The sequence below is a fragment of the Gorilla gorilla genome, chromosome 1 (assembly GCF_029281585.2).
Source record: "Gorilla gorilla gorilla isolate KB3781 chromosome 1, NHGRI_mGorGor1-v2.1_pri, whole genome shotgun sequence".
Taxonomy (NCBI): Eukaryota; Metazoa; Chordata; class Mammalia; order Primates; family Hominidae; genus Gorilla; species Gorilla gorilla.
This window is the reverse complement of record NC_073224.2, coordinates 205,932,025-205,960,012: the sequence shown is the minus strand read 5'-3', so window position 1 is coordinate 205,960,012 and position 27,988 is coordinate 205,932,025. Positions and strand designations below refer to the sequence as shown.

General features: G+C 45.0%; 1 protein-coding gene and 1 long non-coding RNA gene across 3 annotated transcripts in view; one reads left to right on the top strand and one right to left on the bottom strand.

The window, feature by feature from the left end:
- LOC129534404 (uncharacterized) overlaps positions 1-18,710 on the top strand; it is a 32,176-nt gene extending 13,466 nt beyond the window's left edge. Inside the window, exon 3 of the long non-coding RNA XR_008681001.2 lies at positions 18,598-18,710. This is a non-coding gene — a long non-coding RNA (uncharacterized lncRNA). The remainder of the gene's footprint in view (positions 1-18,597) is intronic.
- The window catches only part of CSMD2 (CUB and Sushi multiple domains 2), a 647,961-nt gene that overhangs the window by 484,544 nt on the left and 135,429 nt on the right, over positions 1-27,988 (bottom strand). The window lies entirely within an intron of this gene.

The window sequence follows — 27,988 nt, the reverse complement described above, 5'->3', positions numbered from 1 at the left end:
GCCCTTTCTTTCTAGTAAGTCCAATGTGTCTAGCTTATAACCACTTCTCAATGTGAATGGGTTAAATGAAAAAGGTCATGTTCTGTTAAGAAGGCTTTTGCCCATGGGTGGAGACAATTGTTTGACTCCAGGATGTGTGAATTAGTGAAGGGAGACACTGGAGGGCAATATAACAGTGAGGATACCCTTAAAAGAATCTAGGGGAGAGATAAAAAGATAATTGAGGCAGAGCCAGTAGGGGGATCTGAAAAGGGGGGTTAAATTTGAGGGATTTTTCAGAGGTAGAATAAATAGGACATAATAATCCATTGGATCCAGGGGGGTATGCTTTGGGTTATGGGAGTGGGGTAGGTGAGCGAGAGGAAGAAGGGAGAATGAGTGACAGGCAGGCAAACTTCATTGAGCTGGGAAGGTCTGTCTTCCCCCTGATGAGTCCCCTCTTCCTCCAGAGCTAGCTGAGTGACCACTGCCTCCCACTAGGCCAGCTCTCCCAATCCCATGCTCACAGCACCATGGATGGCCGTTTTCACAGTTGTCTTTTACATATGTTTAGGGGCTCCTTGATTAATGTCTGTCTCCTACTCTCTCCTTTAAGATCCATGAAAGGAAGGATTGCACTTATTTTTGTTTTTCATTATATTTCCAGAGCCCAACTCAGTACCCAGCACATGGTAGATATTCCATAAATATTCATCTTAAAAAAAAGGAATTTAGTTAGTTCTTAGTTAAAATGCCCTTCACCCTAGAACCACTTCCCTAAACCCACTTCTACTTCTCAAACACTGATGGGCCCAGGAATCTAATCTCATTGGCCTCATTCATAGATCAGTTGGTTTACGTAGCTAAGCAGTATTTCCACCAGGCACGGTGGCTCACGCCTGTAATCCCAGCACTTTGGGAGGCCGAGGTGGGTGGATCACGAGGTCAGGAGATCGATACCAGCCTGGCCAACACAGTGAAACCCCATCTCTACTAAAAATACAAAAATTAGCTGGGTGTGGTGGTGCATGCCTGTAATCTCAGCTACGCAGGAGACTGAGGCAGAAGAATCGCTTGAACCAGGAAGTCAGATGTTGCAGTGAGCCAAGATTGCCCCACTGCACTCCAGCCTGGCGACAGAGCAAGACTCCGTCTCAAAAAAAAAAAAAAAAAAGAAAAAAAAAAAGAAGTGTTTTCATGAGCTCTCATCAGTCCTGAACCCAATGGGTTCTTTGCAAATATTTCCAGTGATGAAGAGAAAGAGAAGAAAGGTTCTCCAAGAGTGTAAATTCTCCACAAGTGGATCCAGCAAGACCCAACAAAGTCCACACTTGGACGACTCTGCTGTCTTCGCTTCTCACAAAATGACAAGTCCAAGTTGTATATGCACGTGGGGTCTTTGGCTTTACCAAAGTTGGACTCACCCAAGTTAAGCCCTCAGCTGCAGGACTACTACACTGTCACCATCAGAGGCTGCCAAGTAGATGATTCAACAGGGCCTAGTGGCTTCAGGGCTATGCTCTGGGACATCGGACCTTGTCTTTTTGGACTCCACTTGTTACCAGCCCAGCAATCTAGGATCAAAAGCCAGTCTGGCCTCCTGCTTGTGGGATATGGTCTCTGCAATCGGCCTCTGGGTCAAGACCCAGGGCTTGTGCAAAACTTCAATTCCTCCAAAGGTCTGAGATCCTGCTCAGCTCTCAGGAGACAGAAAAACATGGCAGCTATCTCACCAGTCCCCACTTCTGAACCACCCCCTCATGAGTTTGTTCAAATTCAGCTTCCAGCTACAGCAGAGCTATGAGAGTTTACCATATCTCTGCTCTCTTTTCACCCAGGAAAGAAATGGACTTATCGCGAATAGGAAAAGCAATGCTTTTAAAATTCCAAAGTCCAGTTGTGTTCATATTCAGTAACCGGGAGCAGTGGTTCATCTAGATTTTTCTGTTGATATGCACCTGATGGATATTATTCCCAGGTATGACTCCAACTATCTTTACTGATGTGCACACCCTGGTGCTGATGCATCCCTCGTTGAGGTCAGTTTGTGGGAAATACAATTGACAAGGTAGGGACAAGCAGCCAACTAAAAGAAAATTTGCACAATAGACATAACAAACAAAGAACAAATGTCCTAATATTATTCAGACCTCCTGCAAATTACTGAAAAAAGGAAAAGAAATTCAAATGACCTAAGAAAATGGGCAAAGGATATGGACAGAAAATTCACAGCAAAGGAAATACAAATGGCCAGTAAACATGAAAAGATGCTCAACCTCACTGGTAATCAGAGCAATATGCAATCACCATGCCCTCTGGCTGGATCTGCCACCCTTTTCTTCTGCCCCAATCCTGGACACACAGTGTCCACCAAAATAAAACTCAGAGAGGGATGAAAAAGTGTCAGAGGATGATGACAAGCCACACTCGGTCAAGCTTTGAATCCCTCCGCCCTGGCTTTTCCACGAAAACCTCTTTGCCTACCAGCCTTGGCACAGGTGTGTGGAGTCTGCATATATCAGCTGTCAGGGCACAACATGCAGGGAACAAACAGAATGTCTTGGCAGCAAGTCCTACTCATCCTGGAGCTACTGAAAGCTGGGCAGACAAGAGGACTGAGCCAAGCCCTGAGGAAGGAGACCCAGGAGCTTGCATGGACTGGAAGGAAAGGGTTGCTCACTCAAGGGGCCACCCCTCTAGGCAGGCAGCTGGGGCATCCAAAGGACACCACCATCTCTGGACTTGTGTGCCTCTCCTGGAAGATCAAATTAGATAAATCATGGAATCAGTTCTATGAATCAACTTATAGAAAACTGGAACCGATTCTACGAAGCAGAAAAGAAAAAGGAAGGAAGGGAGGAAAGGAAGGAGAAAAGGGCGGGAGGAAGAGGAAGGGGAGGGAGGGAGAGGGGAAAGCAGAGAGAAAGGCAGGAAGGTAAGCAGAAAGGAGAAAAAAGGGACCGGAAGGAGAAAGACAATAATAGATAATATTTATTGCATCTGGCACAGTTCTTTGCACATATTATCTCATTTAACCTGCAGAATAATCCCTTGAGAGAATTATTCTGCACATGCAGAAACTGAAGTTCAAGTCACTTTCTCAAGGTCATACAATGGGTAAGGACCATGTCAGTTCATCACATACTGGGTTTTGTGTTCTCAACCCTCAGGCCACACTGAATCACTCTGACACCCAGCCTCTCTGCAGGGCTCAGACCTAGGCACCAAAGGGGCTGTGAAGAAACGAGAGTCGGTTTCCCTGCTCATCGATGCCTTGGAAGCTGCCTGGGCAGGCTGGGCCCAACAGGAAGGACTTGGAGAGCTGCAGAGGCTGGGATCATGTGGCAGATTTGGCCCCAGTGGAATGGCTCAGTGAGAGAAGCCAGGTCATGACTCGGTGTCCAAATATGATTCTCAGTCCAGGTATGGCTCCTGCGGGTCCCTGCGGGTGCCTGCATGTCCTTAGTAACGGCATTATTATTCTCCTCTTTCTGTGTCTGGTCTGATTAATCTAATTTGCACATGTGAATGAGAAGCTGCTCTGATCCATTTAATATGTTGGGACCGCATCCCAGCTCATTTGCATGGTGGGCCTGGCCAACAGAGGTAGCTCCTGTTCCCTGTCTTCCTCCCCTCTCTCAGTCCCGCCCTCCCACCAGGCAAATTCTTGCTGAGCAGGCAAATGGTGATCCATGCTGTTGCTTTTAGGTCTTAAAACCCATTAGGAGTATATTAACAAATGTGCTGAGAGCTCATTTGAGTAATAAAAATCTTTTTTGTGTGTGCAGCTAATAAAACAGAAGAAAGAAAAGAGAGAAAGAGAGTTGGAGGGGAGAAAGAAGGAGGCCATCTTCCCACCACAGTTAGCTAGGGTGAAATGCGAGGATCTGTCTGCATATTTGTTGGAACTGGGCTCCTTTGCTTCAGTGATGTGACTAGTGATGGGAGAAAAATGTAGTGGCAATCTAAGGAATGCCTTCTTTTCTCGAAGCCTCTGTCATCAGGGTGCAGTCTAGCAAGATAGGACAGGCATCTCCTCTGCCCCTGAGGTGCAGACCAAGGACCCTGTTATGATTTTGAATATTTGTTCCCTTTACAATTCACGTTGAAATTTAATCCCCAATGTGGCAGTATTGAGAGGTGTGGCCTTCAAAAGGCGATTAGGTCACAAGGCTCTGTCCTCATGAATGGATTAATCCATTCATGGATTAATGGGCTAATGGGTTAATGGATTAATAAGCAAGCATGGGAAAGGAACTGGTGGCTTTATAAGAAAATTAAGAGAGACCTCAGCTAGCACATTAGAATGCTCAGGTCTCTTGCTCTGTGCTGGATGGTGCCCTGCATCTCCTCTGGACTCTGCAGAGTCGCCACCAGCAAAAAAGTCCTCATCAGATGTGGCCCCTAGTCCTTGGATTTCTCAGCCTCCATAACTCAGCCTCCATTCCTTTTTAAATAAATTTCCCAGTTTCAGGTACTCTGTTGTAAACAACAGAAAACAGACTAAGATCTCCAGCTCACGTACATGCAAAATGACCAGTCTGTAGTAGGACCAGTTGTGGCTATAGGCCCAGAGGACAGTCACCTTGTCCAGGTGTCCTTCTGTCTGCCCAGCTTCCTTAACTTTGCTGCTTTTCTCACACAACGCTGCTCAGACTGCAGCCTGCAGATCTGTAGACTCCTAGCCTGGCAGCCCTCAGATCCAGTTCTCTGCTTCTCCCTGTGGCAGCCTCAGCTGGCACAGGTGAAAGAGCCTGGTGTTGTGTCTGGTACATGGAGGACCAGCTACGTAATCAGCATCTAGTACACAATGAAAAGGCAGGGCCCCTGGTTAAAATATGATTATTAATTTCAAGAGGTCAACAGAAGAGCATTAAACCAAGCTCAGGGTTCTTCCCTGAGCAGGGCCCTGTATGACTGCATAGGTCAGATATCTATGAAGCTGGCTCTGGCTACCTGTTAGACACTTAATTATTTGTAGTTGATGTGTGGATGCCCCCAGAGAGTTGATCCTCAACTTAGGAAGTCTAAATATCTGGGTTGCATAAACAGCCCAGGCTCCCGGATTCTGTCCTTAATAAGGACATTGAAGAAGAGGCTTTGGAAGGTCCTCCCCAGGTATGGCCAGCCTCTCTGATGCCTCCCTCTGGTTTGAGTGGTCCCAGATGTTCCACTTTTCCCTAACAGCCCATTAAGGTCCCATAAGCCAAGACTTATCTAAGTCCTTTTGTGTGAATCCAGGAGAAAAGCTGCATAGAAATCCTCTTAACAGTTAATCCCTTTGAGAATAGGGGCTAAATCTACAAGACTGCAATGCCAGAGGAGGAGGCAATAAAATTGGAGAGGACGGGCAGTGGGAAGGGTCTTCCCTGAGATGAACAGAGAGGCAGGGCTGTGGCAGGCTGGACAGCTTTGAAACGGGTGTCTCAAGGTTGAGCTTGCATCCAGGTGTATTGTAACTAGATAGTTTTTAAAATTTTTTTTTATTTTGCTATTTTTTTGAGATAGGGTCTCATTCTGCCACCCAGGCTGAAGTGCAGTAGCGAGATCATAGCTCACTCACTGCACCCTTTAACTCCTAGGCTCAAGGGATCCTCTTGCCTCAGCCTCCTGAGTAGTTGGGACCGCATGCACGCACCACCTCACCCAGCTAATTTTTTTTTTGGTAGACGGGGTCTCATTATATTGCCCAGTCTGGTCTCAAACTCCTGGGCCCAAGTGATCCTCTTGCCTTAGTCATTCAAAGTGCTAGGATTATAGAAACATAAGCTGCCATGCCTAACCAGAAACTAGATTCTTGGCCCTGGGCAAATCCTTGAACTTCTCTAAGGCTTTTCCCCAGTTCTTTAAAATATGATGAGGATAACTGGACATACACTCCAAGATATTCATCATAGCCTTGTTTATACTCAAAAAAAAGAAGAAGAAAAGGAAATAGCATTAATGTCCTTCATGAGAGAATTTTAGTAAATGTTACTATATTTGCATAGTGGAATTCTGTATAACTATTAAACAACACTGAAAAGGGAGATTTCTTTTTAAAGATGTCCAGTGAAGGTATTTACATTTTTAAATCTCTCTTGAAATCCACTGACAACAAGACCAAAAATATAGAGGAGTAGAAACCGTATCTTTAGGGAAACAAGGAAATGGGTCTTGACCACAAACCATTAGGCATATTTGCCAAATACTGAGAAATGTGAATCTAAACAAGAAGTGTTGACAGTCTACACAGTAATCCTCAGACCTTCAGCGAAATTTTCTTAAAACAAAGTATCTCAGTCCTCAAAAGGACTTCAATAAACTTTTTGATGAAAGTGACAAGATGCGGGAATGTGGACCAGCCATGGGAGTGTCCCGCAGAAACCTCTTCAGCATTTCAAGCAGGAAGGAATGTGAGGAGACTGAAGGAGAGACCATGTGCCTTTTCACCCGAATGATGGACGGCCCTGTCTCTGTCTAGAGAGGCTGCAGAGTAAGGCAGTGGACAAATGAGACATCCATCCCCAAACCACCACACACAGCAGCTTTGGCACAGAGCAAAGAGAAATGCCGGATCTGGTGAGAGAGGACAAATGGACCACAAAACCATACTGGCAATGCAGAACTGCTCAGTTCATAATCCCCTTTCCCAGGCCCCAGAGTTCTGCACACTATTCTTTGGCAAATATTTGGTCCAACTCAAAAAAAGGGAGAGATAATTAGTAGGGAACTAGCCAGAGAAGTGTCATAGAAATTACAAAATAAACAAACAAAATAAGAAAGGAAGAAATGAATAAAGTAAAAGGCTATGGAAAACATAGACCTCAGAGGGAATTGTCAAAGGAAGCAAGATGAATTCAGAAAACCACTGTTGTCTAATCTCAAAGAAATTACAGAGTTTTTAAAAAGGAATTCAAAGAAAAGTTTCAAGGACCTAAAAGAAAAATTGTAAGATAAGTGAAAACCATGAAAGATGAGCTGGGAAAGAAAAAGAAGTACCACACTGAAAACAGCTGAAACAGGAAGAGAAGAGAGAGGAGGTAGAAGGGGAGGTGGAGGAGGAAAGCGAGTAGAAAGAGGAGGAGGAAGGAGGGGAGAAGGAGAAAGGGAAAGGAGGAAGAAGGGGAGGAGGAAAAAGAGGAGGGAGAGGAGGAGGAGGAAGAGGAGGGAGAGAAAAGAGGAGGAAAAGGAGAAGGAGGAATGAATTAAACATATCTGAAAACCCAACTCATGAACTTGGCAAGCAAACTTGGGAAAATTAAATAAATACATGGAAAAGATCAAATATATAAACATGATTATTTGGAAGATCATAGATAGGGAATATCGACAAAAGAAATTCAACATATCCATAGAGAAAAACATACAAAGATATAATCGACAAAAACATCCCTGAAATAGTGAAAGTTGAATTTCAAGATCAAAAGAGTACATGAGGTCTCCAAAAATTTTATATATAGCAATCACCTTAAAGATGTATTCTGGTGAAGATACTACATTTCAAGGGAAAAGAATGAATCATATGGACATCTAGGCAGAAACACCAAGCTAAACAAGAGAGAAATAAGTCCGGTTGCCCTCCAATGAAGCCATTCGAGCTCCGAGGAGAACTGCAGCTTAAGAGGTGTATACTCATTGAAGTTGTCATTTACATATTTAGACAACAGGTGGACATTCAAGAGCATGAATTCAGGGAATACAACACCCATGAACCTTTCTTGTAAGAAGTATCTAACAGTGGACTCCAGCAAATGAAGAAATCAATCAAAATACAACACTTGGAATGTAAAATGTACGGCAAGAAAATTGGTGGTGAGTGTTAAATCCTATTAAATATGGAACTAAGATTGCACAACCCTGAGGATTGTACAGAATGGAATATAAATGTTATAGATCTTGCCAAATTAAAAAGAATTTAAACCAGGAAAGGGAGTTTATGGAAATAAGAACAAATAAACATGCGCTAACCTCCTCCTCTTCAATGCAGGGGTGGTTAATAAATGCTGCAAAAATAATAATAATAAAAAGGATAATAATGACCGCAACTTCTTAACATGCTGTTTGAACTTGGTCTTAGCTTCAGAGGTATATTTGAGGAGTTAATGTCTAATGATCCTTAATGTTAATGTTAATCCTTAATGTTAATCCTTAATGTTAAGTTAATGTTTAATGATTCCTTCAACCTTTGTTTTTTTTTCCATCTGTCGAATTTAAGTAAAATTTTGAAAAGTAAAAATAAAATGGTGGGTATGTAGCAATCTCACTTTGTTTTCTTGAAAAATCTGTCTTTCCAGCATTAGCATCAGTTTGTTATCCCTCTAGATAGCTAGATGTCAAGGGTGATGCCCTGAAAACCTTAACAATGCTCTACTTCTGGAATGTTGAATTGTGAGTAGTGATTATAAAATAGCTCATATTTATATTCTTACTGTATTGCTTGAATGCTTAAAATAGACATGGGTCATTTTAAAAAATTAAATCATAATTCCTGTTTACAAACTAACTAGATGGCTTCTACCAGGAGGCCTTGTCTTGTGGTAATGGCAGGGCCTAGTTCTGAAGTTCTGGGTTCAACACTCCCCCAGACTATTACTCTCCTGGTGCCTCAGTTTCTCACCTGTAAAATGGGCACATAATAGTTAATAACAGCTACCTCTGAGGATAGTTGTGGGATATATGCAAAAAAATTATTATGAGGGGTTGGGGCGACTTAAGTGCTTAATCAATATTAATATTCAGGGTGGCCACAAAGTCTCGTTGCATGCTAATTAGAAGTGATTTGTATGCTGCCTCCTATTAACCACATAAATTTTAAATTTTCCCATGTTCTTTGGGGAGCCATTGCTGATTGTTGTCAGGCAGAGCTGTTGTGAAACAAATAATTAACAAAAGGCCTAAGCCCACACATGGGGATTTAGTGGCCACTCTGAATTGTTGTATAAGCATTGCCACATAAATATACTCTTGCTACATCTGTTAATGGAAAAGATAAATTAAAAAAAAATTTAAAGTGGTTTGCAAACAGTATTTGTAATTAAATGGCAATGGGTAATGGGCCCAAGTTTTGTAAAATGAGCCCTGGATCTGCAGTGGGCCAGGAGAGGAAGCCGAAAGCAGGTGCAGCTGCAGGGAGTGGTCAAAGTGGGTCAGGCTCCCTCATTGGATAGCAACCGATTTGCATAAACAGTACCTCTGGGGCTTTGCCCTGAGCCAGTAGAGAAGGCCAGGCAAGGTCTAAGCGAGCTCCAAGGGTACTCTCCTGCCTCTTCACACCAACTCCCTCCTTCCTTCTCCAACTCCCATTCCCGTCCCTCCCTCCCATCCATGCCCAAGTCCCAGGTACTTAGGAGCTGGAGGAGTATTATCCCAAAAGCAGTGCTGAAATCTGTTTGAATTACATCTCCTCCTTCCCCTTGAGGTCTTTACAGTGGAATTGGATTAATCTCTGAGAACAAGTGCTCTTGTTTCTTAGTGGAAAAACGGAGAAGCTTTTGATTTCCATGAGATAAGATCCCTCTGTGGTAACATAGTTTTGCGCCTTTCTGTCATTGCTTTTTACAAGGTGACTAATAAATAATCCCCATTACACAAGCACAGCCTGCATCCATCATGCCCAGACTGCAGGCGCTGAGGGATGATCCCTAATGGGTAATAATAATAGCTACCATTTATTGATTGGACGCTGGGTGCCAGGCAATGGGCTAAGCATTCCCATGCATTATCTTCACAGGAGGATGCAGTCTCTCTCTGGCTTCTTCCTTCTTTGCTGGCATGGATTAGGTTGCTCTAAGCCTCTCTGGCTGTTTTGCTTCTTCTCATATCCCCTTGGTGGGGACATGTCCGGAGGCCAACACCCTGGAGGGACTCTACTGCACCATCCAGGCACCACACCCTGCCTCTTCCTCTCCTTGTCCTCTGTCATTCCAATGGTCTAGTCTCGACTGGCCTTTCCTCAAACAGAAGTGGTAAAAGTCAAGTCTCAGATTGAGCTTTAGATGGAAGAAGTCTTGGTCCGAGGCCTTTCAGGCTGATCCAAGAGTGGACAGCTGTTGCTTTTATTTGTCCAGCATTTCTCTTCCCATTGGAGAACCGCCCTGCCCCCATCCCATGTGGCTCTGTGCAGACTCTCAATCAAATCACAATGCCTACCTGCCCTCTAGCCCCAGGAGACCAGCCAATATGACACCCCATCCCTTAGTCCGCTGGGATTTCTCTTGAGGTGTGGCACACAACCTGAGTACGGCCAAAAACACTTCTTCCATGACTTTAGATCTGCAGATGTCGGGGGAAATATAATCTCTCTCTTTCTCTAGGATCATGTGAATCCAAAGCTCCCAGAAGCCATCTTGTTGCCACATAAAAGAGAAAAAACAGGACTGAGAGATGAATGAGGTCCCAGTGACACTGGATCCAGCTGTTCCTGAGGCCACACCCACCACCCTTTGGATTTCCCTGGAACTTAAGCCAATAGATTCCCTTTTGTGTTAAAATTTATTTGAGTAGGCCTTCTCTCATACAGAAAAATCATGGAAGTAGGCTAAAGACATTCTCATTGGAATCCAGCCAGCTTGCTAGAGCATTTGGAGCCACAGCTTTACCTAGTAATCAAGGTTTTTTTTTTTGTTTGTTTTTGTTTTTTGCCAGCACCATTCTTTGTACGTATACTATATTTTCTTGATTCAAGCACGCCATCAATAATAACATGTGCCGTCAATTTAATTAGGGCTTTTTGGGAAAAAGAGAGAAAGAAAAACACAGCATAAACTGCATTTGTTGATAGTAAGATTTGTTTTGATTTCCAAAAGGTTAAACTATTGGTTAGGGTGCAGGAGGGGAGGGAGTACATCTTGCAATTGAGGATATATGAAATCTCCCTAGGGGGCTTTTTAGAAAGAGATGGCCTGAAGTAGGGTCCAAGTATTCCTATGGCCTGGTCAAATAGCATCTTAATTCCACCTGATCTATTATTTCCAACTCTCTCCTACATGTAGGAGCTTGATGTTGTTCTGAGAGTGTTCCCCATCTGGCTCTGGACTTGCCAATCCTCACTCGCTCTCCTTCTTCCTCAGCAATTACCTCTTCTCAATCCTTTCTGGGCTGGGCTGAGCCCTGACCTGTGGGTCATTCGTCAATTACCCCTGAAGACAATGGGCATGGATGGCTCAGCAGCTGTAGAATCCCCCACCACTTTCCATCAGTGGCTCTTCATGCTGACATGGGAAACCCATGAACAGAGTTCCCATTTAAAGCAAGTGACCTCTCAATAAGAAAGCTAATTAGATACGAGAGAGAGAAATCTTCCCAGAGTAATAGGAAGGGCTCCCAAACCCAAGCACATTCAGCTGGGGAGACCCTCTCTGCCTTGGCCAAGAGGCAGAGGGAGAGTGAAAGACCCACTTCCTGGGCAATGACGGGTCATGTGCTCATTTCTGGCTTAGGCATTTTATGGGTGCATCTGTGATAATGAAAATACAGACAGTGCTTAGGCTATGGGAGAGGATTAGGTGGGGAGAGAAAAGAGAACTTTTAAATGCTCCTAATATCTCACTTGCCAGGAATCCTCCACTTCCCCTTTGTAGAACCAATCTGTGATTTATTTATGATTAGGTGTAACCCATATGGCTACTGCAGGCTCTACCACACCCAGGCCTTGAATGTGGTCCTGACTAGGGCAAGGACATCATTAGAAGGTGGAGTCCAAATTAGCCATGTGGCCACAGGCCCAATATTATGAGTCAAGAGGAGCCCATCAAACTTGAACCTTCCTTGCACTCACCGGTTTGGTATAGTGTCTATGACTGAGTTTCTGCCTCAGTTTCCTTGACTCACGCTATAGCTCTCCTAGCACTGGAACCTTGTCAGATTCTGGTCACCAAGGTTTGGGACCCTGCTGAGCCCAAGAGTCTTTCTTCCATGGATGGCTCCTAATCCTCTGATACCTCAGATTTGTATTCTAGCAGAGCCTATGCCGCCCGCTTCCCAGGTATAAACATCAATCATGCATACTGTCATGATGCTATCCTCTCTGCCATCCAGCAATATGCTCTGTGATGCCTGAGGTCAGAAATGACACAAATAGCACATGTGCCACTATTTTGCTCATCCACCCCCATGCAGACATCACTAATTGATCTCTGCCCTCTTCTCAGTGAACCTAGATGTGGCCTGAACACATGGTTTTTGTCAACCACAACCAATTGACTGATATTGGCAATACAAGACAAAGTCCATTTGCCCTCACTACCATATCCTTCTATCAGTATATACTTGGCCCTCTTAGAACTCCAGCCCATCTTTGTTCATCACTCACTCCATCCTGAATCCCAGCCAAATACAAAGCCAAGGTGCCTCAGTCTAGAGAACCTTTGAGACAGTCCTCCCAGACCTCACCAGAGTCCCTTAGTCCTTAACTCAGAGATTAATATCTTGCCTAGAGGATGGGGATGCTGTACGTTGCACCTGGAGAATTCTGTGGCCCCAAGACCCCACCTACACCTGCTTCTATTATTCCAGGAGCTTCAACCTAGAGCCACCAATAAATCAACTGCTCCTATTCCACCCCATCCCACCCCAGATCTCATTACCTGACCCTCTCACCACCAGTTCACCTCCACACTGTTTCCAGAGGAACTTTTCTAGAGTATAAATAACAGATAAAGATAGGTGAGTAGCCTGGGTTTCCAGAGCCTCAGAAAGAAATTATTCTAAGGCTTATCAAACACTTCATTGTTTTGCAATTGCTGGTTGACAGGTTTGTCTGTCTTACTTGTGAGCTCCTACAAGTCACCAAAAGACTTGGTCCTGTTTATCTTCATTTTTTTTCCACCTAATAACTAGCACAATGCAAGGTGGGATGAATAAGCAAATGAGCCACAGTTCATTCTTGGGTACTAGGCTCAGGAAGTTCATGCTCTCTGCCTTCTCATCACCTATAAGCCACCAGCCATGTCCAGTGTGGAGTCGTAACTACCCCAAGGTTCCCCAGGTCCAAGACAGTAAAAGCCCCCAAGGAGTATGCAAGTGCTGGTGAGGAAGGTGAGTGTCCCCCAGGGAGTCCACTGCCAGACTCTCTCAGGCATGGAAACTCTGACACGCTCCCATCTAGCCATAAAAAATGTTCTCTCCCAGGGCAGAATGCTAGCTCACTGCCTCTGGAGATTCTGCATCTAGTCTGGAAAGAGGCATGCCCTGTGAATGACCAGAGCATCCTGGTGCCCAGTTCTGGTGGAACCTAAAAAAGGACCTTTATTTAAGTCGAAGTCCAGAATTGCATCCAAGATGATAAGCAGAGGACTGGCCCGCCACGACCTGAAGCTCCCTCTCTCTCTCCAGGACTCAGACACCCCTGAGCATCACGCCTGACCTCAGCCTCATGGAAGTGCCCACTCTGGGGCAAGCATACAGGGAGCACTTACTTGGTCCTCTGTGGATGGGAAGCAGGCCAGACCCTGGCCATGGAACAACAAGCTTCTGAGAAACAGGAGTTCTGCTAAGAGTCCTACAGCTGTTGGGATATGGGCAATCCCTCAAGATTGGCCTCCTCTGACCCCTGTTGTTGAACCACCTTTTACCCATCCAATTTTAAACTAATTGGTTTAAAAGTGTTAATATTCAGTGTTGGGGAGGGAGTGAAGAAACGGGTATGCATTACTGATAAGAACATAAACCGCCCTGGAAAGCAATTTGAAGCCACATACCAAAACTCTTTGAAATGGCCATGCCCTTATAGATTTATTCTAAAGAAATAATCAGATGCATCCCAATGATTTATGTATAGGAATGTTTCACGACAGCATTATCTGTCATAGGGGAAGAGTAGAAACAATCTAAATTTAAACACAGGGGATTGGCTGAATAATTATAGCAATATAAATAGCATAAATATATATATTTCGAATTTTATGCACTAATATGCACATACATGCCTGGAAGAATAAATTACATATTAATTGTGGTTATATCTAGGGGGTCTGATAATAGTTGATTTTAATTTTCTTCTTTGTGCTCTTGTGAATGTCTCCCATTTTCTTCCATGAACATGTAACACAATCTGTAAAAGCAAGACATGTGGTCTTGAAAAAAGATGAGCATATCCAAGGCTGGCTGTCAAAATGCAGTTTGAGTATAAATTGTTTGACTCTTTGAAAAAGCCTGGAGATCCCACTTAAACCAACAAATGATTATGCTTTATGGAGTGTGCAAAACCAAATCAGAATTCTGAAATTTGCTGTCAATTCTCTGCACTCATCTGTCACTGGCTCCAACTCCAAGTGGGCACAGGTGAAAAATAAAACCACAGACGTGCTCCATACTTTATGTTTACCACCCATCTCCCCACAGGTTCCTTCATTTCACCTTCCAAAGTACCCTGTGAAGAAGGCAGAGCAGGTGTCAGGATTCAGCCTATTTTAATGCAGGAAGAAATGAAGGTCCTGAAAGGTTAAATGTCTCATTCATCTTGTCCCCCTAGTGAGCAGCATGGCTGGGACTTTAACATCGGGTTTTCTAACCCCAAATCCCAACTCTTTTAGTTGTACCATGTTGTTTCTTCTCATACAAAGTACCATGGATGGGCAGAAGCTTCTGTGAGTCAATACAAAGAACTGCTAGGTCTGAGTACTAATAAAAAGATGTAGGTTAAGTCAGTAGACTTGCGCCCATCTGAAGGTGGTCTCTAGTGTTCTGCCTCAGGGCTCTATCATGATGCTGTTCTGTTCAACAGAACTAAGGAGAACAATAGGTTCAGGTTCAAAAACTCTTTCTCACCTAAACACACAGATGGGCAGCTTCTAATAAAGTTGGAGCTTTGTAGGAATATAAGTGAAGTCTTACGATATTCATTTATTCATTAATATCTTTGTATGTATTTGTGTGGTTGTTTGTTTAACATCTCTTCCCCTACTAGGCTGTAAGTTCCATGAGGACACGGTGTGTGTTGTTCATGACTATATTCCCAGTGCCTCTCAAGTGCTTTGCATACAGTGGGTGCACCATAACTATTTGCTGAATGAATGAATGAATGGTGATTTGACATCTTCACAACCCTTCTCACCTCAGCCTGTTATGGAAGAAATTGAGGATATTTGGGTGTGAGCTCCCCAGCTTTCTTTGCCTACCCCATCCACTTTGCCTACCCAATCCACCCTCTGACACACACACAACACAACACACAACATACCACACAAACTCATTGGTATCCTTCCCCATCCTTAACCACTTGGAGCCAGCTGCAGAGAATAAGGGGCTCTTCCTCCTTCTCAGGACCCTCTCTCTCTCAGGACTTAGTGATCCTTTTCTCTTTTTTCCAGCAAGCTCCGTTGGTTTTTAAACTCACCCTTGTCTCTCCCATGAGAAAAACAAAGCCAAACAAACCCAGAACCCCAGCTGGCCCCACATCTCCCCTTATCATTTTAATGTCTCATAAGAGGTGACCAGACACCCTTCTCTACTTGCTCACCTCCAATTCTTGCCTCAGCCCCCTGAATTGAGGGTCGGGGGTGGGGAGAGGTGGAAGGGCCTTCCACAGTGAACTCTGCATACTCCAGGGTAGCATCTGAGAGCTGAAGCCAGGAGACACCGTGCAGCCCCGATCTTTCTGGGCCTTTACCCTGCTGACACCACTCCTGGAGCCTCTGACCCCAATATCTGCTCAATCTACTCCCAGCTCTCCTGGGACCTCAGTGATGGTCCCTCCATGTAAGCCTCTTCCTCTGCCTGCCCTGGGTCTCTCCCAAGACTCCCTCGCTAACCACTGCCCTCCCCACTGAAACTGCCTCTCCCTGAGTGATCTCACACCCTCCTGGAGGGTTAACTAGCATATAGTAGTGCTTAACTCCTAAATCCATCAGGAGTTTCTTTCCAAAAACTGCTGATTTCTTGGACATTCTGCACATTCCTTTGCCTTATTGCTTCCTCCTACCCCTACTCCCCCACATTTAATAAAATATTAACTCCTGCTGATTTCACTCCTATGTGACTCAACCCTAGTCTCTCCTCTACATCCCATTCCCATGGCCATTATCCTAGCTCACGTCTCATCATCTCTTATCTGGACCAAGGCAATGTTTTCCTAAGTGGGCTCCCAGCCTCCAGTCTTGCATCCTTGCAATCCATTCTCCCTTCAGCAGCCAGAGTGATCTTTTGAAATGTCTAATTGTGTCACCTCCTTGCTTCTAAGAGCCCTTCAGTGGCTCTCCATTGTCTACAGGACAATGTTCAGATCCTTAATATTCATACAGGTCTGTCTGCTGTAGAGCCTTCCTTGCCTTCTGATATTATTCCCAGAGACTGAATCACATGCAGCTTTCCACCACTCCATGTGGGCCTTGGCCTCCAGTCTTTGCTCAGTCTTTCCTCTTTCTGTCTGGAATCCCTTCCTCTCCACTTCTTCATCCTTCCCTTAGTTCACTGACCCTCTTCCTGTAAGACTCAGCCACAGTGGTGCCACCTCCAGGAAGCAGGGCCTGTAAGGGAGTTATCATCCACAACCCTCTACCATACTGGATTATAAGGATAATCCATCATCTACGAGCATTTAAAATGTGCCACATAGTTTACCTGCATTCTCCTGTTATCTCCTTTTAACAGTAACTCTGTAAGGTAAGTTCTATTGTTAGTCTCATTTTATAAACATGGAAGCTGAGGCTTAGAGAGGTTCAGTGACTGGCCCGAGGTCACAAAGGGTATAACCAATGGAGCTGGACCCGAATCCAGGTTTATCGTCAGCAGGGCCTGCCACACTGACTCTCTTGATTTTTTTTTTCTTTTTTTTCTTTTTTTTTGTGGCGGAGTCTCGCTCTGTAACCCAGGTTGGAGTGCAGTGGCATGACCTCGGCTCACTGCAAGCTCCGCCTCCCAGGTTCACGCCATTCTCCTGCCTCAGCCTCCTGAGTAGCTGGGACTACAGGCGCCTGCCACCACGCTAGGCTAATTTTTTGTATTTTTAGTAGAGACGAGGTTTCACCGTGTTAGCCTCGGTGAAGGATGGTCTCGATCTCCTGACCTCGTGATCTGCCCGCCTCAGCCTCCCAGAGTGCTGGGATTAGAGGCATGAGCCACCGTGCCTGGCCAGTGATTTGTTTTTGAGCTTCCTTCTGCCTTGGGAAGGCCTAGCCACCTTCTTTTCATCCTTTAGGTCTTTACTTCCTCTAGGAGGCCTTCCCTAACCCATTCACCTTAAGTCTGGCTGGGATGCCCTTCCATTTCACTCCCATGGTCCCGTGTCAACCCCTTCACAGCCTTGGTCACTGTGTTTTGACTACTGGTCTAGCCCCAAGCTGGGCTGGGGGCTCCAGGAGGTCTCAGGGAGAGGCTGCCTGTGCTCATGAGTGAATCCCCACTGCCTGGCACTGTGCTAGTAATTCCTGATCAGATTACTACATGCTTCCCTTCTTTTTCCCACCAGAGGCTGAGCCCCAGTCTAATAACTCTTTCTAATGACTTCTACATATAAAGGTGGGTTGGGGTGGACTGTTATCAAAACTGTCAAAAGTCCAGAAATCAGTTTGGTAAACTGGCAAAGGAGTCCCATTTCCATTTGCTCTGAGGTGAGGTAAACGTTGCAGTGTTTCCATCAAGATGGGAAACAGAAACGAAGAGAGGCTATGAGCACGTGCCTATGAGAGTCCATTCTTTCCCCACCCTAGTTCCCGGGGCCTCTCCACCAGTTTTGTTTATAGCTCATGTCCAATAGTGAGTGAAAAGCCTATAAGTGTATTCTTTTTTTTAATTTTTAATTTTTGTTGAGTACATAGGTGTATATATTCATAGGGTACATGAGATGTTTTGATATTGGCATGCAATGGGTGATAATCACATCATGAAGAATGGGGTATCCATCCCCTCAGGCATGTATCCTTTGTGTTACAAACAATCCAATTATACTGTTTCAGTTATTTTAAAGCATAAATTAAATGATTATTGACTATAGTTACCCTGTTGGGGTATCAAATAGTAGGTCTTATTCATGATAATGATTTTTTCTACCCATTAATCATCCTCCCCTCCTCCCTCCCCACTCACAACCCTTCCCAGCCTCTGGTAACCCATAAGCACGTTCTGAGTGACGAGATGAGTTAAATGAAAAGGAGTAATTTGGACATCAAGGCACCTGAGTGATAGAACCAGGTCTGCTACTGACAGTGAGATTATAGACATCGCTTTGCGTGGCTAGAAGCAGTCTCCTCATCTGAAAAACTGGGAATTTGGGCTGAATGGTTCACAGTTTTCTTCCAGTTTTAAAACAGTCTATCATGAACTGTCTTGTGGCCCCACAGCCTCTCTGATTCCACCACCTATGCCTCTCTCCCCACCCATCCCCCCACGAGCCACCCGGGACTCCTTGCTCCTCCAGCAGATCAGGCCCACCTCAGAGCCTTGCCCTTGCTCTTCCCACTGCCGGGACACTCTTCTCCCAGGCTTTAGTCCTTCATCTCTTTCACCTCTTCACACAAATACCAGCTTCTCAAGGTCTTCCCCAACTACCCATCTAAAATGGTCATCCCTCCACCCCAGATCCATCTTATCCTCCTCTGTTTCTTAATTTGCTTTGCACATCAACATGTATATACTACACAATTTTCTCATTTAACTTGTCTATTTTTTTTTCTTTTTTGAGAGTCTTGCTTTGTCACCCAGGCTGGAGTGCAATGGCGTGATCTTGGCTCGCTGCGACCTCTGCCTCCCAGGTTCAAGTGATTCTCCTGCCTCAACCTCCTGAGTAGCTGTGACTACAGGCATGCACCACCACGCCCGGCTAATGTTTACAATTTTATTAAAGACAGGATTTCATCATGTAGCTTGTCTATTATCTGCTCCATATACTAGAATGTAAGCTCCATAAGGACAGAGAATTTTTATCTGTTTTATTCACTGCTCTGAGCCTAGAATTTCAAATTATGCCTGGCACACAGTAGTAAGTACACAATAAATATATGTTGAATGAATAAAAGATTATCCTTCAAACACACACAGTCACATAAACAAAGCCAGTGAAATATAACCAAGTCCCATACAGCTTCCTTCAACATAGCTGCCAGGGCCTGGGCACAAAGGGGATACATTTGCCTCTCCAGGCTTGTCTGCATTTTGTTTTCCTGGGGTTCCCATCTGCAATGGGCCAGCAAAGCTTCCTTTTTGTGAACCAACGATTAGCCTTTAGGAAGAAGCCCAACACTAAGCCCAAGCCACAGATTGATTAATTGTTCTCTAGGTGTGAATGGTAGCAAGCTGGCTGAGCGTTATGGCCATCGACAAAGGCACTGAGATGGGAGCTGAGGGCAGTTCAGCCTTCCGGGGAGGGCTGCTTTGAAAGCAGACGTTGCGGTTTCCTTTCAAGTATTATCAGTCATCATCGTGCTGTTATGGAGTTTTCAATCCATCGTTCCCTGGGCAATAGGTGCCTGCCAGGCAGAGATGAGCTTCTGTGCCCTGTGCCATGGGCGAGCCTTTGTCTGCGCTGCCATCTGCTCCCTGGCACCCATGCACACACACGACCTGCCTCTCTCCCTCAGAGGGGCATCCTCTCGACAACACAGTCCTTCTTGCTTCTCTCAGGACCGTGGGGTAGAACCCACCAGCTCTCCTGAGACCCCACATCCCTCCACTCAGCCAACGTGTGCTGAGCTCCTGCTGGGAGCTGGGCACCTGCTTCAGGGAGATAAGTAGGGAGCTGGGAAGCCCTTCGGGGCAGGGGCTAGGTCTCCTTTGCCAGGGGTGGTACTGTTCTTGGTTCCCAGCTCTCTGCAGCCTGATCTGCCCCTTCTTAGACCTCTGGAAGGAGCTGACACTACAACTGCTGCAAGAACCAGAAACAGACATAACTGTTTTCCAGGTCCACACCTGGGGAAGTAAAGGGGCAAAGGGTACTCTCTGAATACCACAGGCAAAGGCAGCCTTGGGGAGTAAAGAGAATCCCTCTTTTCTATCTCTACTCCCTTGCGAGGTCATCTCATCTGACCTCATGGCTTTCAATACAATCTACATGCTAAGGATGCTCCAACTTACATGGGCAGATAGGCTCTCTCCATCCAGCTGCCTACCCACCAGTTCCTCCCATATTCCTGGCAGGCATCTCACACCTAACAGTCTGAACTGAGCTCCTGATCTCCACACCCCAAACCTGCTCTTCTATGGGCTTTGCCACCTCAGTTAGGGGCAGCTCCATACTGCCCGTTGATCCCCCCAAACCCTGGGAGCTAACCTTGCCTCCTCTCCAGCACCCACTTCTAATCTGCCAGCCAGTTCTATTAAGCTCCACCTTCAAACTCTGTCTGGAAGATGCCCACTTCTCTCTGCCTTCACCATTACGGCTCTCACCCAGAGCTCCCCCTGGCATCTCACCTGCATTGCTGCATTAGACTCCGGGCCAGTCTCCCTGTTCCCACTCTGCACTCCTTCAGCATATTCTCAGCACAGCAGCTGGTTAAAGCTAGGTGAGACCAGGTCAGCTTCTGCTCAGAACCTGCCCATGGGCCCTGATAAACTCAGTAGAAACCAAGTTCTTCCCATAATGTAAAGGCTGTGTGTGACCTGGTCCCTTGTCTCCAACTTTATCTCTTCCTACCACTCGTCTCCCTCACTCTGCTCCAGGAGCACTGGTTGCATCTCTGTTCTCCAGATATGCCAGGGGAACTCTCACCTTGAGAGGTCGGAAGTGCTGCTGGCTCAGAGCCTGGGAATTCCCCAGTAGGCCACGGTGTGGAATCCACAGTCGCTCTAGTGTGATCTTTTCCTGGGGCCTAGGCAAGCGACCACTGTGCCCTAAGCGCTCAGCTCTCCAGCAGTTTTCACAGTTGTCTGATTTTTTATCTGTCTCCTCCACTAGACCATGATTGCCCAAGGGCAAGGGCTGGTGCTACCCATGTGGGTTTTTCCAGGCCTTGTTCAGAAGAGGTATTCAAGGCATATGAATGGATGGATGGATAGATGAACAACAGCAACAACAAAACACCTAGGTTTGCATAACCTTTATAGTGTTTGAGGGCATTTCCTCCTGTTTGTTCTTGGTTGGATAATGAGAAACAAAGATACTCTCCATACCAAGAAGCCTCAGCCAGAAGCCAACCAGTCCATGTGTGCCTCTAAGCAGGGTCTGTGCTTTTCCCCAAGACAGCTGGGTGTGCAGCACAGGAAAGAAAATATGTATTCTCCCTGGCTTATGAAGGGTGGAGCTGCTAAAACTACAGTCTTCCAGACGTATTTCTCAAGAAAAGAAGGAAGTCCTCCTGCATCTTACCCCTCATTTGAGATGGACACAGAAGCTTTAGGAGAAGTGTCCCATGACCATACTAGCTGGAGCCCCCAGAACCCAGGTGCATGTACCCACATTCTTTTCCTGCTGAAAATTCTTTTCCTTCCCAGGGCAAAATGGGATTTTGGAGGGGAAGCACACTCGACCTCACTGGGCATGGCTGTATGTGAGCTCTGCTGTTATCTCATTATGCTCATACCCCTATTTTACAGTTGAGAAAACTGAGCCTCAGAGATATTACAGAGCATTCCACAGTGAGTGGTAGATTAACCCAAGAACTCTATGATTCCAAAGTGTAGGCTTATCCTATTGTCCCAGCAGTGTCCTTTCTCCTCCCTGCCTCCAGAAGTGGGTGGGAGACTAGCTAGGTGAGAGGCGTGAGGAGCCACCATGGCACTGGGTCTAGGCTTACTTGGGCCTGGGGAAAGCTAATGCCTGGGTAAAGCACCCATCCCTTCCCAGGCGCTCTGCAGATTCCTGGATCACAAAGGGCTGTAGGGGTTCCAGAGATGCTGGGGCTCTGGGACAACAGGAGGGCCACAGGCCTGGATCCCTGCAGTCTTATTGTTGATGGCACCTGAGAGACAGGGCCTAGACCAATACTAGGGATTAGAAAGCACTGTGGAATCAAAGTCAATGGAATGAGTGGATAAGGAGTTGCTGATTTAAAGTATTATAGATCCATTGGATTAGCAACTCCTAGATTTGTCATGGATTTTAGAAAGCATCTAGAGCAAGCCCCTATGCAGTTCAGCCAAGCTTCTCACACGAATAAATCTTCAGCAGGAAAAGAATGCGGGTGCATGCACCTGGGACATGGGGCTCAAGAAAGTAATGGCCAGCCACCAGAAGGATATCTCCGAAATCTCCTCCTCTATCTTTTGAAAGATGCCCATTTACACTGGACTCCTCGCTCTGTGTGTGTGTGTGTGTGTGTATGTATGTGTGTATTTAGTTTATGTGCATGAATATTTTATTTATATACATATATTTAGTTAAGATTTATAGTTTATCATTTTATTTATAGAGAAACATATATGTTTTTAAATTTTACTTTAAGTTCTGGGATACATGTTCTGAATGTGCAGGTTTGTTACACAGGTATACATGTGCCATGGTGGTTTGCTGCACCTATCAACCCGTCATCTAGGTTTTAAGCCCCTCATGCATTAGGTATTTGTCCTAATGCTCTCCCTTCCCTTTCCCCCCATCCCCAATAGGCCCCAGAGTGTGATGTTCGCCTCCCTGTGTCCATGTATTCTCACTGTTCAACTCCCACTTATGAGTGAGAACATGTGGTGTTGGTTTTCTGTTCCTCTGTTAGTTTGCTGAGGATGATGGATTCCAGCTTCATCCATGTCCCTGCTAAGGACATGAACTCATTCTTTTTCATGGCTGCATAGTATTCCATGACGTATATGTGGAAGACAGTGTGGTGATTCCTCAAGGATCTAGAACCAGAAACACCATTTGACCCAGCAATCCCATTACTGGGTATATACCCAAAGGATTATAAATCATTCTGCTATAAAGATACATGGACATGTATGCTTATTGCAGCACTATTTACAATAGCAAAGACTTGGAACCAACCCAAATGCCCATCAGTGATAGACTGCATAAAGAAACATATTTTTAAAATATATATTTGGTTGAAATATATGTATTTAGTTTACTATTTGATATAGATAGATAGATAGATAGACAGATAGAATGATTGTATGTATATTTGCTTTACGATAAGATTAGAAAATGTGCCACATTTAGCTTGTAGGCTTGGGTGCTCCCATCATGCAACCCTCAGAGCTCTATAGTATTTCACAGTTTTTTTTCACATATAAACAATTCAGAAATTAGAATGAGTATTACAACCAAGGGTATGTGATCGTTTAATTGGCACTTTTTTCTTTCTTAGTGGTGCATAAAATAATGGTACATCTTACAGTCAATAGAATGTCAACTTTGATAAAATCCAGTATATATACCAGTTTGGAAAGTATGTTAACAGAATCCTTGGCAGAGCTTGATCAATCAAAGCCTTGCTTGATCACCTCCAGAAATGAGGAACTCATTACATCACAAGGCAGCCTACTCCAATTTAGGGTAATTAAAGCTATATAAAACAACTTCTTGATTCTTGGCTGAAATTCACCTACTTTTAACATCTTTCCATTGGACATTGTTCTACTCCCTGCAGCAATGCAGAATGAATCGTTATTTGTCTTCTGTGAGAGAAACTCTCTGTCACTTCCAGATCTTCTCTTTAACTATTCTTTGTTTCATAGTTACTTGTCTCATTAATTTCTCCCAAATACCTACTTAGTTTTGGGTCTTGTGCTAGAGATACAATCCATGACCCTCAAAAACATCTTGTGGCCAGGCACAGTGGCTCATGCCTGTAATCCCAGCATTTTGGGAGGCTGAGATGGAAGGATCATTTGAGCCCAGGAGTTTGAGACCAGCCTGAGCAACATAGCAAGATACCATCTCTACAGATATTTAGCCAAGTGTAGTGGTGCTCACCTGTAGTTCCAGCTACTCAGTAGGCTGAGGCAGGAGGATTACTTAAACCCAGGAGGTCAAGGCTACAGTGAGCCATGATCACACTATAGCACTCCAGCCTGGGTGACAGAGTAAGGCCTTATCTCCGTAAAACAAAACAAAACACCTTGCTACTGATCAATGCTTTATTACATGAATTTCCTTCTTCTGAATGCATCCACCCTCCAAGATCCAGTCTATATTTCCATTAATAGAGCCATGTGACATTTGATTCATGTTATGTTCATAGCCAAATGACACCTCCACATAGCTTTCACACAAGCCAGGACTTCACTGATGTTGGTTTGAGTTTTAGTTTACTCTGATTTTGGTTTTTCTCCCATTTGCTATTTATCACACAAACAACACTTGAGTAGCCGTAAAGAGGAACTTAAAAAAAAATTCACCCACATCTCACTGCCTGCCCATGTCAACTGTTTCTTTTTTTATTTCCATCCAGTCCCTGTTCATATAAGACCTACTTTACATGTTTGTAATAAATATGAAGAATCCATTTTGCATTCTGGTTTTTTCATGGAAAATAATATCATAAACATCTTTCTGTATTGCTAAATAATGCTATTATACTTTTAAATGGCTGCATAAATCTATTAGGTAGACCTACCATAATTTGCCTGGCCATGCCCCTATTGTTGGACATTTTTACAGTTTCCAATTTTTCATCACTATAAATAATGCTGAAATCAACACTTTCATGCATATAACTTTCTTCTTCTGTTGAATTATTTCCTTAGGATATATTCCCAGGAGGGGAATTACTGGGTCAAATGACATGAGCATTTTATGACTCTTGATACATATTGTCAAGCTGGATTTCCAAAGGACTAATTTACATCAGCACCAGCCATGTGCGAGTGTGTCTGTGTCTATGCCACCACTCCAGCACTGCATCATACCCACCGAAGTTCTTCAGCCTAACTTAATAGGGATAAAGTGCCATTTCATTGTCTTAATTGACATTACATTGATAACTATCAGGACCAGGTAGTGCTGCTGTGTATTTATTTGCTGACTCTATTTCCTCTGGTGTGAACTTCTTGATACCTTTCTTACCACTTTGTATGGGTTCATTATACAACGCAGAGGTTAACCCTTTGCTGCCACATTTGGTAGAATATTATTCAAGTCAGTTGTTTCTCTTCCCATTTTACATGATTTTTATTGTGCAGAACTTTTACATTTGAATATAGTCTGATCACTAATCTTTTCCTTTTGTTAGATTTTTTAAAGTACAAAGCTTGACACTGCTCCCTATTATAGTGGAATATTTAATTTGGATCCAATAGTCGCAACTATGTGAAATTATTTTATTCCTTTTTGTAGACTGAAGTCAAACTGTCTGTATTCAAACCCACACTTTACCTCTTACTAGCTGTGTGACCTCAAGCAAGTTACTTAACTTTCAGTGCCTCATCTGTAAAATGGAGATAATAATAGGGCCTACCTCAAAGGACTGCCTAAGAATTAAATGTTAAAATGTAAGGCACTTAGAAGAGTGCCTGGCACCTGGTAAGAGCCCCAGCAATGCTAACTTTCATTATCATCCTGACAATCATCATCACCCAATGCATTTGCTATGTCTCCCTGCCCTGACTCCTCTGCATAATTTCCCAGTATGATCTCTAGGGCTCCACCCACATCACTCACAACTGGAGACCCCAGCACTTGAACATTCATCTATTCAGCAAGACTCTTCAGGTGAGCTTGTTCAATCAGTTACAGTCACATCTGAATGTCAGCAGAACAGACAGAAATATCACAAACATTCTGTGTAAGCAATTGTGAAGGCTAAGCTGCTCCATATAGAGGGCATTCCTTCTGTTCCAGCAGTGTAAATGTCCATCCATAAAGGCAATGTGGGGAGTGAGCCCTGGGCTTGGTCTCCCCTTGTCCTGGCACCATCCTCAGTGCTGGTGAAGGTTCAGAAACATTCTATGCTCGACAGTGGTCCCTGCTTTGCCTCCTGTGACTGGTTTCCTTCCCCGCAGTCTGCCCCTGCTCTCCCCAATGTCTCTAAAGCATAAATCTCACTGAGCCACTTCCCTGCCTAAGACCCTTCAGCGATTGTCCCCTTCTTGTGAGTAAGGCCCGAACTCCTTCCTGTGGCCTCCTAGGTCCTACATGAGCTATTCCCTGTCCCTCAAGCCAGTTCAGCTCCAGCCACACCCCTGCCCTCATACTCCACAACTGCCCTTCTTGCAGTTGCTCAAATGCCTTTGCTCTTTCTTCTGGTCTTTGATTCCATTCATTCACCAAATATTTACTGAGTACCTAACATGTGACAAGACCTGTCCTAGGAGCTGAGGAATCAGCACAGAACAATAGTAATGCAAAACAACACAAAGCTCCTGACCCCAGGAAGTTCACATTCTTGCAGAGAAGGACAATAAGCAAATAAATAAACAGTCATAGCATATGTCAGGAGGTGATAGGGAGTGATGGGTAACAGGTGCTGTATTATATACAGTGTGGTCAGAAAAAGCTTCTCAATAAGAAGACACATGAGCACAGAGCTGAATGGAACCAGGGAGAGGGCTTTGGGGCCACTGGATACAGGCAAGGGGAACAGAATGTATGGAGGCCCTGAGGCTCAAATGTGTTTCACCTGCCCTGTCCCCTCCACTTCCCAAGATTAGCTCCTGGTCAAGTAATTCATTACCAAGCCCAGTCTGTTTACTCTGCAAATATAGCTGGATAAAGGTCTTGAGGGATAACAGGAAGCGGAGAGCTGGAAGGAAGGATGACAGAGCTGGGAAGCAAAGCCACTGTCCATGAGACGGGTCTCAGGCAGCAACAACGCCCTAAGCAAGGCCAGGGCTGGGGACCACAGGCTCAAGGAGATGCCCCAGCATCATGCTGCTGGCCCACCCGACTCTCCCAGGCCTCTCCTGCTGTGGGGTAGGGATAGGCGAGTGGGGCAGGCCTGGAGAACTGTGCAGGGCTTATTTTCAGCGGGAACATAGTGGAGAGAGTGTGGGCTTTGGAACCAGACTGATTTTTAAATTGTGCATGACCCTTAGGTCCTGGTTCACCGCAGGCAAGGTAACTCACCTCTCTAGGCCTCAACTTCCTTATCTGTAAAATGGGGATCCTAAGGCCTTGCTCACGAGGTGGTTATGTGTCAGTTGTTGTCTATAAAGCCCCCACCCCTGCATTGCTGAGCATGTTGAAGGTGCTCGACAAGTGCCAGTTCCTTCGTTGTCTTCATCTCAGAGGCCCTGGGCTACGGACCCTGCGGCTTGTATGAGGATAAAGGACTGTGAAACAACTCCTATCATGTAATGGCATCCACAGGGGAAGGACAGGGATGCCATCTGTCCACCGCCAAATCTCCAAATCAGAATCTCCTACCTAATGCGGTAAGTGCTTTTCTCTCCTGCTGTTAAAATGAAATATCAGTGGGTTCAACTCTCAATTATTCACATTAATGAAGGAAAAGGTAGAAAGAATAATCCAAAACAGTGGTTAATCACTCCTGAGTTATTCATTAATGGCAAGAGGTGGGACTGAAATATTCAATTTGACACTTCTGTTTGGAAGTGTTCTCTCCCCACTGATGCTGGACTCATGGGTTAGGAAATAAGTCACCCCAAGGAAGAGGTGGCAGAAAGGCATGCATCCCCTAAACCTCTAGGGCTGGGGTCAGTGGAGGAAGCTCCAACAGGGTCACCTGACCCAAGGGCACAGGCAGGAGACAGATATGCATGTCCAGCTACGGTCCCTACCAGAGCAGCAGTTGAAGGACAACCCTCTCCCCTTCTATCTACACGGGAGAAATCACATCCAGGTCCCCACCCAGTGGTTCTTCGGTACCAAGGGATCCATCCTGGGAGGGGCTGGGAGTGGGCTGGCAGTGGTCCTGAGCTAGCCATGTTTGGGGGTCTCTGGGCCCCCCTGCCTTGAGCACGGTTATGGGAGGCAGGGTCAAGCCTGGGGCACCCTGCTGCTTCCCGTGAAAAGGGCGTTTATCAGCTAAAGACCTGTGCTAATAAGTGTTAAATAGAGTTCAATGCAGAAAATTGAGAAGTAATGAGACTTGGAGCCGAGAGAATAAATTAACAGGTGATCACATGGTTAAGAGTCTCCACCTGAATGCTGAAAAGGAGGAGTCCTGACCATCAGAGAGCTCTGGGTCAGAGAACAGGTCGGAATGATAAGTACACCTCAACTGAGGCTAAGGGGTGGTTAGGAGCAATTAAGCAGTTACCATATTTC